This window comes from Ananas comosus, linkage group 13, assembly GCF_001540865.1.
Source record: "Ananas comosus cultivar F153 linkage group 13, ASM154086v1, whole genome shotgun sequence".
Lineage (NCBI taxonomy): Eukaryota > Viridiplantae > Streptophyta > Magnoliopsida > Poales > Bromeliaceae > Ananas > Ananas comosus.
Genome location: NC_033633.1, coordinates 5,454,046 through 5,472,898, shown reverse-complemented (window position 1 = coordinate 5,472,898; position 18,853 = coordinate 5,454,046). Strand labels below are relative to the sequence as shown.

Here is an 18,853-nt window from a genome sequence, read left to right as displayed (position 1 = left end):
GCTTAGTTCACATCAATCTCAAGCAACAATTTCTCTTATTGAAGTCAAACTACTACAACCTCCATCCATCCCAAGCAACACACACGCCACATCGTTGAAAATCACCACAACGCAATTCCTCTCGAATATCCCAGAAAACCTTTCGACATTGAAATCTGGCGACTACAATTCTACTTTTGGGTTCGCTCCATCCGATTTGATCCGCCAACCAAAACATCTAGTCACCACCTCCATATCAACTAATTCGTTCGGCGCTCTCTCCACACGAAACATCACCCTCTTCAACATCAAGGTCCTCTAAGTTAATACTTAATCAAGCTTCAATTCATAAATGCACAAAATCATCGACACATTGTAGTATCCACTCCACCAAACAGCCAATACTCACATTGTGTACTAACACACCAATTTAGTGTCAGAAACTCTCTACATACCTTACCACGAACAAGTCCGCTACTATAGGCATCCAAACTAGCCGATAATTCACCTCGTTCACTGGTCTTAAACAATATATTCTTATTCTTTCCAATATACAAATCCTGTCAGAAAAACCCGCCGGAACTCAATCTATAATCGCATCTATATTCTTGCACACAATCAGGAGCCCATTACCTTTACTTCACACCCCTGAATCTCATCGATCCAATCCGTTCCAAAACCAGACAACCGTTGACATGCATCAACATGACTCATACCGCTACCATACTACAAAAACATGACAATGCGAGGCCCCAACATTCGGATTTACTCAAGCTCCGCATTTAGGACTTTCACTCTCCCAGAACGCACATCGATCTCAATTAGAGATCGGTCAGACACAAAACCATAAACGCATTCAATAACGGACCAAATTTGGACCTCCAGTCAAACACAACAATTCTATCGCAACCCCGACTCAAATCATGCAATGATCATATCAAGACTGCGCCTATTCTCATCACGTCATGGTGTACGCACCCAACAATGAATCCCCGCTGAAATACACACCTGATTCACCTCTAACATCCTTGAGATATATTAACAATGACCCAATCGGTTAAACCTCGCCATACACAAGATCTCGCTCTCACGAAACTAGATCCTATGGTTTCATCCTAAGGTCCTCACGTCCATCCTATACTTCACTTGCATTGCTCGATACATTAATCGGGTGTCAGAATGACATGAAACTTTAAATCTAGCCTCACAAAAATAATTCTGACATATTCTCTAGTTTTCATAATTTTCTGACACTGTGCATTTTCTGCTAAAATATCAGCCCCGTTCCTTACAGAAAATTTTAAATCTTCTGTTTTCACCCTAATTTCGCACAAGTCATTTTCGACTTATATTTTACTCCTCGAAATCCAATAAAAATAGTATTTTACACTATTTTTATTTACATCTATTTTTATATTAAAATTCCGGTATATTACATTCTTCTCCCGTTAACCAAAAGTTTCGTCCGCGAAACTTAGACACCTCTCTGCTCATCTGAAACTTAGACACCTCACCCAGATGAAACAAATTCCAATATACAAAATTATATCATTCTAAAATTTTCTCATTATTACAAGTCCCGAATGCACCCTTGATATTGTTCTCAAATCGCTTCGTCTAGTAACTCCATGCCTCCCACTTTGAAACACCTATGGAGTTCTGCTCGACAATTTGAACTCATGGTGCATTTTCTCACCTCAGTTGCCACGTTTCTATATCTCAACATTTCAAATTCCAAAGTGATTCCATCGCTTACCATATCTCACAACATCTTACACATAGATAAACTTCCTCAATTCACATATGAGTTTACCAGGTAGTATCTGTTTTCTCAGCCACATTGTGCGTTATACCGATTTATCACCACAAGTCTCCACGAACACTTTGTTCGTGCCTCTAATCTCAACTCATTGTCAGCGCCTAACTCGGCGATTCAAAATAAACGAACGGTAGGACCGAGCCTTCGCTCCTATGGTCACTACCCCAGATCCACAACATCTTACCTAGCACTTGCATTTCGAGAATAATTGGTTAAACCATTTGTCCCAACTATCATATATCGGTTTACAACCCACCGATCCGACGTAGGCCTATCACCTAACTCGGTCACAATATCACACAACGTCTCTCGCTCACAAGCGCATACTCAATCATCATAAGGCAAAGTCCTCAGTTGAGAGCTCGCACACTTAACCCAATCAGGAGTAATCCAAATCCCAAACCACTTACAACTTTTAAGGGTGGGTCAAATTCACATTCTCAGCGTACTATCGATCACACGGTCTAATACGTGACACATCACGTTACCTATTCAAACTCGGACTACCGTCCTGACCAAAATCTCTGTTCTATCCACAAATATCCGGCCGCTGCCACACAGCTAACTGCGCCTATCCAAATGGCCCTAGGCCTCATAGCGCACATATGGTCCAGGCACGGATCGTCCCAAAGCACTATCCACAATCGTCGTCATTCACGAAACGTTCTATCGAGCAATCCACATCACTATCGGCTCCTAAGCACTTAGTGCGAGCCACCAGCCGCACGAGTGATCCATGGCACGCTTCACACCTAGCAACGCTCAAGTGCTACTGCCAACACACTCTCTTGACTGAGCCACAATCCGTACTCTACAGACGCCTATACTCAAGCGTCATATACTATCACATTTCTTACTAAACACCACATGCTAGGCAACTCAGCCTACGCCTACGATGCACAAACACAAATTTCCTCAACTTATTTGAGGTACCGCTCGACTAACTCGCCAAAACTAGGCGATCATCTAACCACTCTACAACAACGACGCTATTACCACTACGCGATTCATCGGAACATCATCCGACTTCTCAAACTTTATGAACGTTTTCTAACGTCCTAAGCTTGACTCTCGCTATCATTTTAATGCTTAAAAGAACTAGTTCACCTGGTTCCAATCAACCCTGAGCCCTACCTCGGTTCCTATAAGCCAATTCACTGGCTCATCTAGACACCTAGTATTACATTCATACCCAAATCAGTCTCTATCACATCCTTGTACGTATTCTTGCATGTCTCGCTTAGGTTCACATCATCTCTAAGCATACAATTTTCTCTTATTGAAGATCCAACTCTACTACAACCTCATCCATCAACAACACACACCATCCCACGTGGGTGAAATCACAACAACCATTCCTCTCGAAATAGTCAGCAGAAGACCTTTTCGACATTGAATCGCGACACAATTCTACTTTGGTGTCGCTCATGGTCGCATTGATCACCAAACCATACATTAGTCAATCATCCTCCATTATCAACTAATTAGTTCGCGCTCTCTCCACACGAAACTCACCTGACTTCACCACAAGGTCTAATTTAATACTTCATCAGAGGATTGCAATTCATAAATGCCACACTCCGACACATTGGTTGTAAGTCTTCACCCACCATAACAGTCCAATATCTCACATTGTGTACTAAACACAATTTAGTGTGCAGAAAACTTCTCCTACATACTCTTCCACTGAGCAGCACCCTGCTATAGCATCAAAGCTTATCCGATAATTCACCTGTCGTTACTCTTAACAATATATTCTTTATTCTGTTCTAGATATACAAATCCTACAGAGAAAACACTTCTCGGAACCAATCTATAATCGCTCTTCATTTTATTTTCTGTGCACAAAGCCAGGAGCCACATTACCTACTTCACAGCCCTCTGAAGCTCATCGATCCAATCCGCCAAACGCAAAGACAACCTGTTGACATTGCATCACAGTGACTCATCGCTACCATACTACAACAAACATGACTAATCGACCCCAGAGTCTTCGAGTTTCCCTCTAAGCTCAGTCAGTTTAGGGACTTCACTCATCCCCAAACCACATCCATCTCATTAGAGATGGCGACACAAAACAGAGAAACGCACAATAACGTGACAAATTTGACCCTCCAGTGCAAACACGAGACAACTATCGTCAACCCGACTCAAATCAGCAATCATACAAGGGAGCCTATTCTCATCACTCGTTTCATGGTACGCATCCAACATGAAACTCTCCTCTGCTGAGAATAAACTACACCTGGATTCACTCCAACATCCTTTGTAAGGTTTATAACATATAGCACCAATCGGTTTATCTTTCGCACACACTAAGATTCTCGTCTCCCACGAACCTAGATCCTTATGTTTCCATCCTAAGATCCCTACGTCCATCCTATACTTTCTTCCATTGCTCTGATACTATTAATCTGTCACGTCCGCTATCGCCAATTTGTCGATCCGGGCCCGCTACACAGACGCCGAACGGACAGCACCTCCCTGTCCACCCAAGGCTCAACAATTATAGTCTACCGATAAAGAAAGAAATAATCCCAGGAGAATATTTCAATATACATGCTGCACGAGGGCAAGCAACAGAAAAACACAAGTGAAGTAACTAACTATACATAAAATTCACTGTAATTTATAAACTTTTAAAACTGAAACTATACATAACTAATAACTGAAACATTTAGTTATTTACATGCTTTTTATACATTCATTTACAAGTCTCTATTCATCCATTATGTACAATATGGAACCAAACGTGTATATACCAAACACTGGTGTCTGCTAGCTAAGCTGCAGGCTCTTGCCGCGATCCTCGACCACACCGCTCGCACTAGAACCTGTATGGTTAGTGTATGAGAACTACTAAAAAGTTTCCAGTGGTTCGGCCCCCACCTCGCCAATCACCCACTAGGTCTATTCAAGCGTATGTAGACAAGAAAAGTAAACAATAGTAACCAAGTATAACATGTAACTGCTACAATGCCTGTACAAAAGCTGAAAGAAGTAATATATGAAACTGGTGAATATGCATGCATGGACTTTTATTAAATACCCAATTCCATTGGTTAACCCTTGGTTAACAATAACTCACCAACGCAATCCCCGAATAATCGGGCTAAGCTGCCCTCCCGACGGAGATCGTCTGCTGGACAATACTTTAGTCATGGGCAAATATTTAGCCCATCATTATGACAACCTCCGAGTGCACTGCTTGGTGACGCACCACCACCAAGCTCAAAACAGACTATGTGAGTATGATCTGATCCTCCTTTAGAGGATCAACAACAGACATGTCACACTTAAACTCTAACTAGCTCTTTATGCTAGTTGCATTTTCATTTTTCAATGCTAACCAAATCTCTAGTTAGAATGTCACCAAGTTCACTATTGATAGTCCATACATTCATAGGGTTCTATGTCCACATTCTAATGTTCACATGTTTTTACTGTTGATAGGAATTCATACTTTCACTTGCACAATGCCAATACCCTATAATGCATGACTACAATATAAATATGCTCAATGATTATCATAGACATAAAAGGTGATTCACAATTTCGGATAGCACACCCACCTTGTAGGATGCCGAAAAGTTAAGCCCAACGTCTCGAAACGTTAAACACCAACCCCGCGACTCGATGCAAATAGGTAGAACGAAGCGTTTCTTAATTTGCGCGGTCGTAGTCCGTCGGAATATCAACCCAAGCTTCCAGCATGTCAAACTTTCTTCATAGAGGAATAAAAGGGATTAAACTTAAGTCATATTCATATTTTACAACTTTGCATTTCAACTCCACTTGCATATATGTATATAATATCAAACATATACATATACAGATCTTTCTATTAATGTTCTTACGACAGTTTAGGTTTCAAAACTAGAACAACTCATAATTAACCCCTTTAGATAGTAAACATCAATCTTTATATTACAATTCCTGCCACAAGTTTCACTTTACTCTAAACAATAGCTCACATATAATGATGCTCCATATATAGCTTTCTCTCACTAGTTTCCATTACAATAGAACTCTAGCAATCAAAACACCTATTACTCAAATCTTTTTAGGTAATTTAGAACAAATCCAACAGAAAATACTAACCCTTACCAAGGAGAGCCATAAAACTTATCTCAAAACTCAGCTCCATCAGCTTTTCATCATGCTCCTTAGCTTCCTCCACAAATCGTGGACAGCTAGGGTGTGCTGGTTGTAAAAGATAAGATCAGCCTAATTGCAAATAAACCCCTTCTATTGCTGAAATTACCCCTTTTACAAATCTGTTTCCAACTCAGAATCTGAAACCTATCGCCGGAGCCTTCGTTTACGCTCAAATTTGGCAGTCAGGCTCGATTTAACCTACTGAGTAAAAATATATCTTAACTTTTCAGTTTGGACCATGTTTGGTCACCGAAAGCTCTACCGAACTGTAATCTTTAGCAGATAGCAGTCGGATTTTATTTTCCACCTTCCGGGTGTCAGAATGACATGAAACTTTAAATCTAGCCTCACAAAAATAATTCTGACATATTCTCCAATTTTCATAATTTTCTGACACTGTGCATTTTCTGCTAAAATATCAGCCCCGTTCTTTACAGAAAATTCTAAATCTTTTGTTTTCACTCTAATTTCTGCACAAGCCATTTTCGACTTATATTTACTCCTCGGAATCCAATAAAAATAGTATTTTACACTATTTTTATTTACATCTATTTTTATATTAAAATTTCGGTATATTACACCTAGCCTCTCCCGCTGTGGAAGGCTCTGTAAAAACAACAACAAAGAGGGGATGAGAACTATTAAACAATAGTTCCCAGTGGGTAAGCCGCCGAGAGTGGCGAAGTACACCACTAGGTCAACTAAGGCATAAGTATATAGCAATAAATAAGCACAGTAAATGCAACAATAAAAGAAATACTTCAATTATACTATGCCTCCACAAGCTTTATCTTAACAAGTCTTATATATTAGTTCATACAAATGAGTTCTTTAAATCATGCTAGATATCAGTTTAATCACTACATGTCATGCTATGTGCAGCATATCATCATGTTTACTAGCTAATGACATCATGTAGCTATTTCCTACATTAACAAAAGTGTATACATTTAAACATCGTCACTATATTACTAATCATCTGTCACGCCCGAGTACCAGCGGAAGCATATCCGGTACGTGCACAGACCCACCATACACCTGCAGTGTATAAGGCGTCTACAAGAAACAAGTCGATAGAAGTAAAAACATAAAATAATCCTATCTTGATATCAGAGCATAGTAAAAGTCACAAAGACTATCAACAATAGAATAAGGAGTATATAATCCACAAACTCAACAAAACGTGAAGTATCACAACTATAATATCTGTCCAAAGAGTAAATATACATCACGGGGTATACAAAAAGAATAGGTACAAAGGTGGTCGCTCTATACATAGGGACATCACCCTCGGCCGTAGCCCGAGTAGCAAGGTGATCGACTAGTATGCTCCTAGTAATGTCTAGCTAGACGCGACTCCCGTGCCACGATCCCTAGCCTCTCCTGTAGATGGCTCTATAAAAACAACCATAAAAAGGGCGTGAGAACTATTAACAATAGTTCCCAGTAGGTAAGCCGCCAGCCTCGACGAATTACACCACTAGGCTCATGATGTACTAAATGGAAATAAAAGCAGTAATTTGCATGATATATTTTCAATGCTAACAATTAATGAACATGTAAGCAACATGTAATGATACTTTCTACAGTAATGAATCAATTGAAGAACTGTAAGCATGAATATAAACATGAACATAAGCACGAATGTGTAAGTAACTACTGTACACTGTAACTAGTAAGCATTCATTACTGTCAAATGTCATTTAGTAGTTAGTCCCATTTAGAGTTTTCCTTTTCATTTACCAGGACCTACACCAGGTAGTCCAGCTTGCGCCGCGCCTAATGGCCCCGTGGTAGTATACACTCCCCACGGCAATCCACTTCGGCACCCAATCCCGCACGGGCGAGCAACTGTCGCGTAGGCCAACTCCGGAGTGCCGGCTTGTAGGGAGCGACCCTCATAAGCGTGTGCGAATGAGTACGATGGCAAGCAAGCATATTCCACTGTTCACATGTCTCAATTATCATGTTTTCATTTGCAATGTTCTTACCCTCGATCCTGTTATCGGAATTTCAATACACAAATAAGAACAAGAACTAGTATCCACTAGATTGTAAACATGTAAGAGTAATGCTAAATCACATGGCATTATAATCTTTCCACTATTATGGCACTGTCAACATAGTCATAAGCATGTCATAGTTCTCTACTTTAGAGTCAAGAGAATGTCATTGTTCTCTACTTTATAAGTGCATCCTACACTTGTTCATAAGTCATTCTACAGTATTAGACATGATCATAAATACTTTTATGCATGCAGTCTCTCTACTTCATCTCTACTTCATAGAGGTACAATGTCAAACATATCAAACATGGTAACAAGGATGTCCAAATTCATATCAATCACATAGTCGCAAAAAGCGCACTACAAAACCCATTCTATAGTGACATATAGAACATAGGGGAGCTTCACTTGCTCTGGTTAGGTCAAACCCACCTATCACTAAGCTCAAAATAGCCCAATAGAAGCTCCAAACTCAGCTCAAACGGTCTCTGGACCTGCTGAAAACAAAGCATGAAAACCGCGTCAAAACGATTACTTAATAATCCAATTTCGGCAAAATTCTCAATAAATACAGAGTGGAAGCTTAATTCCCTATTTTGGTTCAGTTCAATATCTCAAATTAAGCTTCCAAAAGGCCCTCCAATGCCAATCGAAGGCGGTCCAAGGGTCAACTACCCTCTCGCTGCGAACAATATCAAAACGGCGTCAAGATCGTCAAACACTAATAAATATAGTCGGAATCTTGCAAATTCAGTTTGCTCACAGAAATTTCAACTTACCCTTAGTTAGAACACCTTCCAAACTAGTCTCCCTGGTCACCAAATTAGCCCCAAGTGGTTCGAGAACCTGCTGCGAAGAAACAAGTCCAAATTGCATCAAGTCGCTCAACTAATCCGCGTATAGCTTCGAATTAGAATCATAATTCACTAGTTATCTTTATCAAGCTTTAAAACAACTTTTCTCTGAGCTAAAGTAGGTAATTCACAGTCAAAATAACTTCTCTTTACTGCTGTAAACAACTTCTAGCTCAGTTGGAAGCAATGAAACTAAACTGCGTCAAAATCCGATACTAAACCGTAAATTAGAGAGAAATCAAGTTAGTTACGTCTCTAAAGCTGAGAATCAGCTTCCCTGGCAGTAACCTCACAGGAAACACGATAAAACCCTTCTTTTCCACGTTCCAAAGACCTCCCTTGAGTCTTCCAACCAGCGAGAATCGAGCGCGGCGTGAAATCGGCGCAAAACGGCGACTTTTATCTAGAGAGAGAAAATTCCTAGAGAGAGAGAGAAGAAGGTAAAAGAAGCCTTCTCAGAACTCTAGCAACCTCCACTGAGCATCCCAGGTCGTGCTGGGGTCAAAAAGATAGGAACAAGATGTGAATTGACCGAAATAACCTTGCTGCCACGTATCTGTCAAGGTGTACCGGTACAAGGTGATGGCTGTACCGGTACAACAAGCAGAAAAAGACTGATTTCGCCAGTTCAATGCACTTTCTTGCTTCAAGCTTTCCAATCATCCTCTAACTTGTTCAAAAACTTGTCTAAGTCCTTTAGAACATGTAGGATAGTTCCACAACTCATTCCACACACTCGAACTCCGCAATTTGCAAAAGTTCAGTGTATTACATCATCAGAGATGTCAAACCTTTAGTACGTTTATTACTAGATATATTTAACCAATGACATAAAGTATCCCCACTACTATGTCCGTCTAAGGTTAAGGTAACTCATAATTACCCAATTCATAATAGACTTACACATGGTAAAATCCCAGCCGCGTCGTGCCTAATGGCCTCGTGGAAGTTAACACTACCCACAGCAATCCACTTCGGCGCTCAAATTCATACATAAGCGAGCAATCTGTCGCTAAGCCACTCTGGAACGCTGGCTTGGGGGGCGCGACCCCCACAAGCATGTGCGAATGAGCACATTGGCATGCAAGCATAATCCATAGCATAAGGTTCACAATTTCATCATGTCTCTAACATGGCATCTCAACTCGACTCAAAGTCGACACTGTAGTACCCACACCATAAGCCACTATCAACTATTTGTTGACATACTTTGACCAATAGCTAGTTTAACTTAAACACTTATATGTAACATCATACTGGGCTATACCCATACATACTCACTTAGAGTCCTCTCACTACTCTCTATACACAAGGAAAGTGATTTCTAAGGTCATATCTAATGACTCGTGGCACATATCCTATAGTTTCATATGATCCTCCACTACTTGGAGTAAACAAGTAATATGCAATTACTCTACTGGATGATACAGATATGCGATCATGTCCAACTCTAGTTCTTTACTAGATTACCTTCAGTAGTACAACATTCAACTTATGTCGTAATGCCAAATTCTAGTTATTTAACTAGATTATGCACAGTAATATGCAGTTCAAGCTAGATCTATCATGTGAAAGTAGGAACCAACTGGTTAACATAAGAAGGCAGAATATTCTATAAAATACCCTTCACAAGATCTCTATACAATTCATTCTACTCCATGAATGTATACTCAGGTAACTTCATTCTGCAGGATAGGCTCGAAGTTCAAGCATCATGTTTACAACATGGAGCTGCATGAATTTAACTCAAAGATAAACCACTATAATGCAGCATTCACTTAGTTATGCATCTAAACCAAGTGCCATAATCATAGCTGTATATCCATTCATGCTTGAATGATATTCTACTTAACTTGTCCATACAAGTATACTAGTATCATAAAATGCATGTTAAACAGGCAAGCGATCTATATACATATAAATCATTTCATAATTCCTTCTCTACTACATAGAGGTTCCATTATGTCCACCATAGTATGCATATTGATGTATGCCCAATTCATGCAACCAACAGGTACTCACATGAATATGTAATAATTCCGATTCTAAGATGTCAAAGAAGACATAGAGGGAATTCACCCATTTCGGGAATGTCAAACCCACCAAGTAATCGACGACTCGTGTTGACCCCACGAACAATGGTAATCCACAGCCTCTGAGTACCCTAACTATCAAATCGAAAATCAGCTAAGAGCTGAATTTATACTTGTAGCAAAATCTCACATAATCATCTTCTTTAGGTAAATTCTTACCTAGTATAATGCTACTACTTGAATCCCCACTTCGGTTCAGGGTAGAATACCAATTTTAACCTTTGAAAGCTTCCAAAGTTTACCCGAAAAGATCAAATGGTCCGCTGCGAACCTGCTGCGATTTAGCTTCAAAAACAGCACCAATATACTTGCATAACCACTTTGTGTAGATTAGAATCTCACCTAGGTATAAACCCAGGTTAAACCTTCACTTCCCTCAGGTTTAGGAGCATCCTAAACTCGCCTACAATAACCACAACTCAGCTCAAAAGGGTCCAATCCCCTGCTGTGAACCTACGGCGAATTGCATAAAAACTGCATTAAACTACGACTTTCACATTCAATTTAGGAGCTGCTAAGTAATATACCTCTCCACACCTCAAATGAGCTTTTCTTGTAGTTAAGATGGATGAGTCACAGTCAATACTAGCTTCAAAAGTCTCCCAAAATTCAGCCACAGGGTTCACATATCCTGCTATGAACACATATTAAAAACTGCATCACTACTTCATCAATATCACTATTTTTAGTATCAAAGTAGAGAGAGTAGCTAATTAACCACTTTTCCAGGCTTCAAATCTGTTTTCCCTAGATTATAGTTGAAGAATAACAGCAAATCATCACTTCTATTGCTGCTTTAATCTCTTCCAAAACCAGCTGGTACAAAGAAACCAAAACCAATTCAACTTCACTATTATAGCTTGAATCTAAAGAGAAGTTGAATCCTTTACCTTACTAAACTTCAACTTAGTTTCTTGTCGAGCTAGGACTGCGAGAAACCTTCAAAACCTCCCTCTCCAACAGTAAAACATAGCTCCCAAGCCTTCCCAATCGGCTAACATCAAGCAAAGAGAAGAAATCAAGCTTAAACCTTTGATTTCTATGTAGAGAGAGAAAAACCCTAGAGAGAGAAAGTGAAAGAGGTGCAAAACCCTTTCCCTGAGCTCTAGTAACCCTCCAGCAACTTCAGGAGTTGTGCTGGGCTATTTGAAGATAAGATTGAGTAAAAAAAGACCAAAATAGGCTTGCTGCCACGCAGCTACAGTACCTGTACTGGTACAAAATTATTCTGTTACCGATACATAGTGCAAAATACAGATTTTCTCATTTTGCAATGCACTTTTACTCTTCCGGCCACTTGTTCGCTCTAATAACTTGCCGAAACCTCTCGATAACCCTTCAAAAAATGTAGAATAGTTTCAATTACCATTCTAATACTCGAACTTCGCAACTTGCCAAAGTTCAGTATACTACAACAACTGCTATCCGAATACCAGATACTTTCTGAACAACCGTTTATAGTATAACAAGCAAAAAGGACATCAGATTTCGCATACTTAGCATCAATCGATACATTGTTCTCCTTTTTTAATCTACAAAATCTTTCGGTGTGGCCATATTTCGTAAAATAATAACATTGGATATTCTTATAAGTGTTATCTCGGTTGGATCCATATGATCTATCACCACTTCGTTGATCTGTCGCCCTAGATCTACCTCTATCTCTATTTCCGTGGCAACGGCCATGATCATGTCCTCTACCATGACCTCGATATGATGATGCTTGTCAATTACAATCTGTATTATCTTTTTCTGTATCTTGTGAAATATTCAACTGAGTCTTAAAAGCATTCTCAATAAAATTTTCATGAGGCCTATCCATCCGTTCTTCGTGTGATAAAAGAGATCCAAGTAATTCACTACATGAATATTTAGAAAAGTTTTTTGACTCTTATATTGCTGAAGCAACATGCTCATACTTGCGTGTTAAGCTTCGTAAAATTTTTTCAACAATAGTTTCATCAATAATAGCATAACCATAAGTACGCATTTGTATAATGATTTTCATCATTCTTGAAAAGAGAGAATGAATATTTTGACCTTCTTGCATAAAAGTGGTTTAAACTTTCTTTTTAAGGTTTGAAGCTTAACTCTTAATACTTTAGTGGTACCTTGATATTCGATTTGTAGTGTGTCCCATGCCTCCTTTGCTTTCCTAGCCACAATAATATGAGGAAAAATTTTCTCATCAATGGCCTGCTGGATGAGGAACATCGCCTTAGCATCCTTCCTTGCGGTATATGGGCTCACATCAGTAGACCCTTTCTCCACAAGATCCCATAGATCTTGTGACCGCAAGAGCATCTTCATCTTGATGCACCAGAAATCATAGTTCACCCCTTTGAATATTGGGAGAACTGGTTGGGATCCGCAGACACCGTTGACCGCCATCGTCTTCTTCTCTTACGTCAAAACCTCACTATGATGCCACTTGTTATGGTCGTAAGCACACTCACAAGATCACCACACTTGTCATGGTGTCTGAGATTCACAAAAAAATTAAGAATAGAAAAGATGAGATATGGTAGAATAATATGAAAAATCATAATTAATTGGTGGATCCTCGCTGGTACATTAATGGCCTAGATGGTTACTAATATATACATAGGTAGCAATCTAACAACCCAACAAATTGATTAACAACGCAACTAACACATGTTTGTCAAACTAAACAAATGAAGGATTATTTTAAGTAACTAATTTCTTAACAAATAGTTTGGTCTTATCTTCAACATGTACAATTTCAATTTAAATATTTTATTTATGAATTTTCACTTATATTGCATGTTTAGTTCCTAACTAAAAAGTATATACATTAAATATTAATTTATCGTGAAATAATATTTAATCACATTTAATAAAATGTTCACACAAAAATATAAGGATAAAATCACAATATGAGATAGTCCATTCATATTATCCTAAAAATATTAAGGCTTAATGAAGTTTCTACTAAAAAAAAGGCTAGTAAAAACTTCAAGGATTTATTTAAAAATGGCCTATAGGTGCATAGCTTTAGAGCCTGTTTGGTTCCTTGAACAATAGTAGAATCTATTTTCTCAGAATAAATAAACAGTACAATAAAAACGGTATATAGCGACATTTTTAAATATCGGTACCGGTCAAAAAAAGTGCTACTGGCTAAATTACCAACATTTTTAAAAAGTGTTGCTATATATAGGGTCGCTAGGTATATAGTGACAGTTTAAGAGTATCGGTATAGCCTAAAAAGAGTGCTGCTAATTTGCCAACACTTCTTTATACATTTAACAACCGTTAGAACTCTACCTCATTGGCTGCGGTGGTGGAGGAGGAGGAGAGCGAAAGGCTTTTCGTCTAGGATTTCAGTGGATTGAGTGAGGGAAGAAGGGGAGATGGTGATCGATTTTTTTTTTTCCTTTTCTGTTTGTAATTGGGCCGAATGGGCTGGGTGGGGTGGGTTGAGTAAAGTAACATTTTATTTTTTGTTAGATTGGACTTTATATTTAGGTCTTAGTAGATTTTTTTAAAAGCTTGGGTATAAATGGGACACTTACACAAAACTATCCCAAACATGTGTCTCTATAATCTAATTATGTTGTAGTGAAAATGCCCTATAGTAGCATAGCTTTAGAGCATGTTTGGTTCCTTGGAAAATAGTAGAAACTATTTTCTCAGAAAAAAAAAAAATTTACGGAAATTTTTTTTTAGCTTCTGTTGTTTGGTTGAACGGAAAAGAAAATTAGTTTTTCATGTATTTGTGTTCGGTTGGTACGAAATAAAATAAGAATCAATTTTTTATTTCTATTTCACGTGTTTAGTTGAAAATTTTTTGTATATAAACAATTTCTACAAAAGGAGAGTGAGATTATCAACATTTTAAATTTAACATAATATTTACAATTGTTTACAATATAGATAATAAATAATTAAATAAAATAAATTTTAAGTATTTTTTTTGTATAGATAGAGTAATTTGACAAAAGAGATGGAGATGGTTGAGTTGACAAGTAGGCGATGGAGATAATTATGCCGTATATACATACATACTAGTTGAGTATATACATATGTGCATAAATACTAGTTGAGTATACATGCAAATGCACGTAACAAATATTTTAATAACTATCTCAATTTAATATAAATTTATATATCATATTTATTCAAAAATTTATAATATAAAATTTAAATTTTAAAAAATAAATTCATTTATTATATACTAATAAAAAATATTTGGCATATTCTAACTCAAAATTAAATAGTTGTTGCCAACAATAATTATATAATTTTTTTTATTTTATAAAATTTATATATAGTGTAGATATAGATATAGATATACATTGAATATTTTTTATATTTTTTAATTCTGATAAATTCAAATCTTAATTATATATTTTAAACTAAAAGTATCAAAATTAAATAGTTAATATAATAATAAAATATTAGTAGATAGAATAGAGATAATATATAAATATTTAGCTTAAAAAGAAAAAAAAATATTGAATGATTAAAATATTTAATAAAAAAATAAAAAAATTAATAGTTGGAGAAAAAACAGGAACTAGAATTTCATTTCGTTACGTTATTTATTTTGCGTACGAAAAAAGAGAAATTTTGAAGTAGGTCTATCGACAGACTGATATTTGAAATACATACTTAGTTTGAGGAGATAGAGATGATGGTAGGAGATGATGGAGATGATGGGTTAGATGGTAAACGTACACCATTGTATTAGGAAAGAAATTTTCTCTTTTTTTATTCCTCAAAATGTTCGTAAGAAAACAGCTTTCATTTTCGTAAAAAAAAATTTGGTAAATGAAAAAAAAAAATTCCGTCAAAAATGGAGAATGAATTTTTAAAAAAATTATTTTTTCTACAAACCGAACACATAGGAAAAGTTTTTTCAGCTTGAAAAAAGTTTTTGGGGTATTTTTTTGAGGAACCATACAAGCCCTTAGTATATATAGTACTGAAGAATATTACTGGCCAAAGCAAGTTTGTCCTTTACAAAAATAGTGAACAAAAATTAGGGGTAAAATAATAATTTTATATTTTAAAGTAAAGTGAAATTTATACTAAATTGCCCCATATTTGCTTTTGCTAACTGTAATGGTAATTATAAAAGAAATTCATAAAATTTAAAAAATTGAAGGATATTTAAGATATTTTATAACTTTGTGAGGATACGAGCAAATTTAACCTTTCTTTTATATAGTAAAAAGTTTAATAATTTAGTGAATTCTTGAACAAAAGGGAGTAACTCATACGTTCTTTTTTTGAAATATACAAAAAGCATTTTCCTAGGTGAGCTAAGGCATATCTCTAATTGAGCACGCATGCAAGGCATACACATGCCAGAGAGTAACAAGTTCAAATTGTCATCCTTTTACTGCGGCAGGTTAAATCGGTCTGTTTGAACAGTCCATCGTGACCCAATTTATAACGCGATTCCGATCAACTCTTTGAACCGAGTTCTAAGTCGGCGACGGCAATGGCCCTTACACCGGTTCGAACAAGCGTACGCTTAGCGAACGTCGATAAGACCTCGATACTAAGCAAGGCAGTTTCTAGGAAGATGCGTCAGCGTGAAGGCAGGGATGGATTTGCGACTGCGCCAAGCTTAAAGAAGATCATCCAAAAGAGTCCCCGTTGTGGGGTGATACTTGAGGGGGTTTGGACACTTTTTGGCAATTTTTTGGGGTATGGTGTCTTTGTGTGTGTGATGATTATGGTCTGCAGTTGGAATGTTAGGGGGCTTAATGACCCCTCTAAGCATTTTGCCGTTAGGAATGTCATCTCTGTGATACGCAAAGTTGTTGTGTGTCTTCAAGAATCGAAAGTAAATCGTGTTTCGGGGTCCTTTTTACGTAGTTTTGGTGGCTCATTTCTCGATAAATGTGTGTTTCCTGAATCAATTGGAGCTTCGGGGGGTTTGATTACTTGCTGGAGCTCGCACATTTTTACTTGCCACGAAGTCATTGTGAGACGGTTTTCCATAACTGTCCTTTTGGCCCAAGTGAACGATGGAACAAGATTCTACGTTACTAACGTTTATGGGCCGGCTACTTGGGGTGGCAAGGATGATTTCTATGAGGAATTGTTACTGTTGAAGGATTTTTGTAAAGGCAAGTGGGTTATGTGTGGAGACTTTAACAGCACTAGATGTCAAGAGGAGCGAAGGGGGAGGACTTGGAGCCACAAAGCGACAGACCAGTTTAACAGTCTTATTAAGGAACTGGAGTTAATTGATCTACCTATGACTAACCAATCTTACACCTGGTCCAGTATACAGAGGACCCCTACCCTCGCTAGGCTTGATCGTTTCCTCGTTTCGACTGAATGGAATCTTCAATTTCCTCTTACTAAGGTTCAAAGTCTCCCCAGAATAACATCTGATCACTGCCCCATTCTTTTATCGACAGAGAGAAACCTAATAAAGCGGAGGAAAATATTTCGGTTTGAGAACGCCTGGCTAAATCATGAGAATCTGCTATCCAAATTGCCTGGCTGGTGGCGGGAAGGGAGTCAGGAAAAGTCAGCAGTCCTTACATTCACGGCAAAACTGAGACACTGTCAGAGGAGAATTAAAGAGTAGTGTGCAAATGAATTCTATAGTATTAGAAGTGTGAAGAATAAACTCAAGGAGGAAATTCAGGAGATCGACAAATACGAGGAGCAGGGGAGGCTGTCGCAGGAGACATTTAATAAAAGGGAGGAGATAAAAGGTACTCTAAATAGTGTGCTAAAGAATGAAGAAATCTTATGGAAAACTAGAGCAAAACAACATGGGCTTCGGGAGGGCAATACCAAATTCTTCCATTCTACAGCCAACGGTAGAAGAAGAAATAATAGGATTGATACGGTGGAAGAGGGGGATGCAGTGCTTCGATCAGATGAAGACAAAAAATCTTATTTCTACCACAAATTTAAGGACATATTCTCACCGGATGAATCGGCCCCATCGTCCTTCGGGGAATGGAGTAGACTCTTCAGATCAAGTAGGGTTAGCCCAACCAACATGGTACTCTTATCGAGACCTTTTTGCCTTGAAGAAATTAAACAAGTGATATTTCCATTAGGAAGTGATAAGGCACTGGGTCCCGATGGATTTCCGCTAAGCTTCTACCAAACATTTTGGGACACCCTAAAAGGAGATATTTTGAATCTTTTCCACGAGATGTTCAAGGGAAGACTGAACACTTGCTGTAAGGAAGTGAATTTTCGAAATCCGAGAATTAGACTTGGTTTAGAATCGACCAATTGTCGAATGTGTAGGCTTCGGAAAGTCCGAAGGTGATTAAAATACATAAAGTGCATTAAGGAAGAGTCCGCGAGAGCATCAGTGCAGAATCTGCAATGGGCAGAAATTGCTCTCGGGGACCGGTCCTGACAAGGAGAGACCGGTCCCCGAGGCTATGGGTTGCTGGAATTGCTGATGCAATCGGTCCCCTGGCTCAGTGGGACCGGTCTCCCAGTGCGCAGCAAGCGAGAAAAGCCAAAATTTGGCTAAGTCCCGAAAATCCAACTCTCGAGAACCGGTCTCTCAGGCAAGGACCGGTCTCCCAGGGACCGGTCTCTCAGGCTAAGACCGGTTCACGAACGCGAAGTTCCCTCTACCGCAGGGGGGAGGCTCTCTGTAATATACCGGATTTAAATATAAAAAATAAAAATAAATAAAAATAGTATGAGATACTATTTTTATTGGATTTGGAGAAGTGAAATATGAGTTAGAAATGACTTGTGCTGAAATCGGAATGAAAACAGAAGATTTAGAATTTTCTGTGAGAGACGGGGCAGATAAATTAGCAGAAAATGCACAGTCTCAGAAAATTATGAAAATTGGAGGATAAGTCAGAAATATTTTTATGAGGCTAGATTTGAGGTTTCATATTTTTCTGACACCCGTAGAGTGAGAAATAAAATCCGAAGGCTATCTGATAAAGATTGCAGTTCGGCACAGTTTTC

General features: G+C 38.2%; 1 long non-coding RNA gene across 11 annotated transcripts; it reads right to left on the bottom strand.

The window, feature by feature from the left end:
- LOC109719168 lies at positions 8,150-13,388 on the bottom strand. 11 transcript variants are annotated; one of them, XR_002218635.1, is made up of 10 exons: positions 13,021-13,388; positions 11,800-11,903; positions 11,628-11,725; positions 11,437-11,540; positions 11,252-11,362; positions 11,069-11,180; positions 10,920-10,980; positions 9,068-9,236; positions 8,742-8,808; positions 8,151-8,644 (listed from the first exon to the last, which is right to left on the bottom strand). It is a non-coding gene; the product is annotated as an uncharacterized LOC109719168 (long non-coding RNA). The 11 variants fall into 11 exon arrangements; XR_002218634.1 differs by lacking the exon at positions 13,021-13,388 and adding an exon at positions 12,001-12,039; XR_002218640.1 differs by lacking the exon at positions 13,021-13,388 and having other exon boundaries at positions 8,150-8,644; positions 11,069-11,172; positions 11,800-12,030.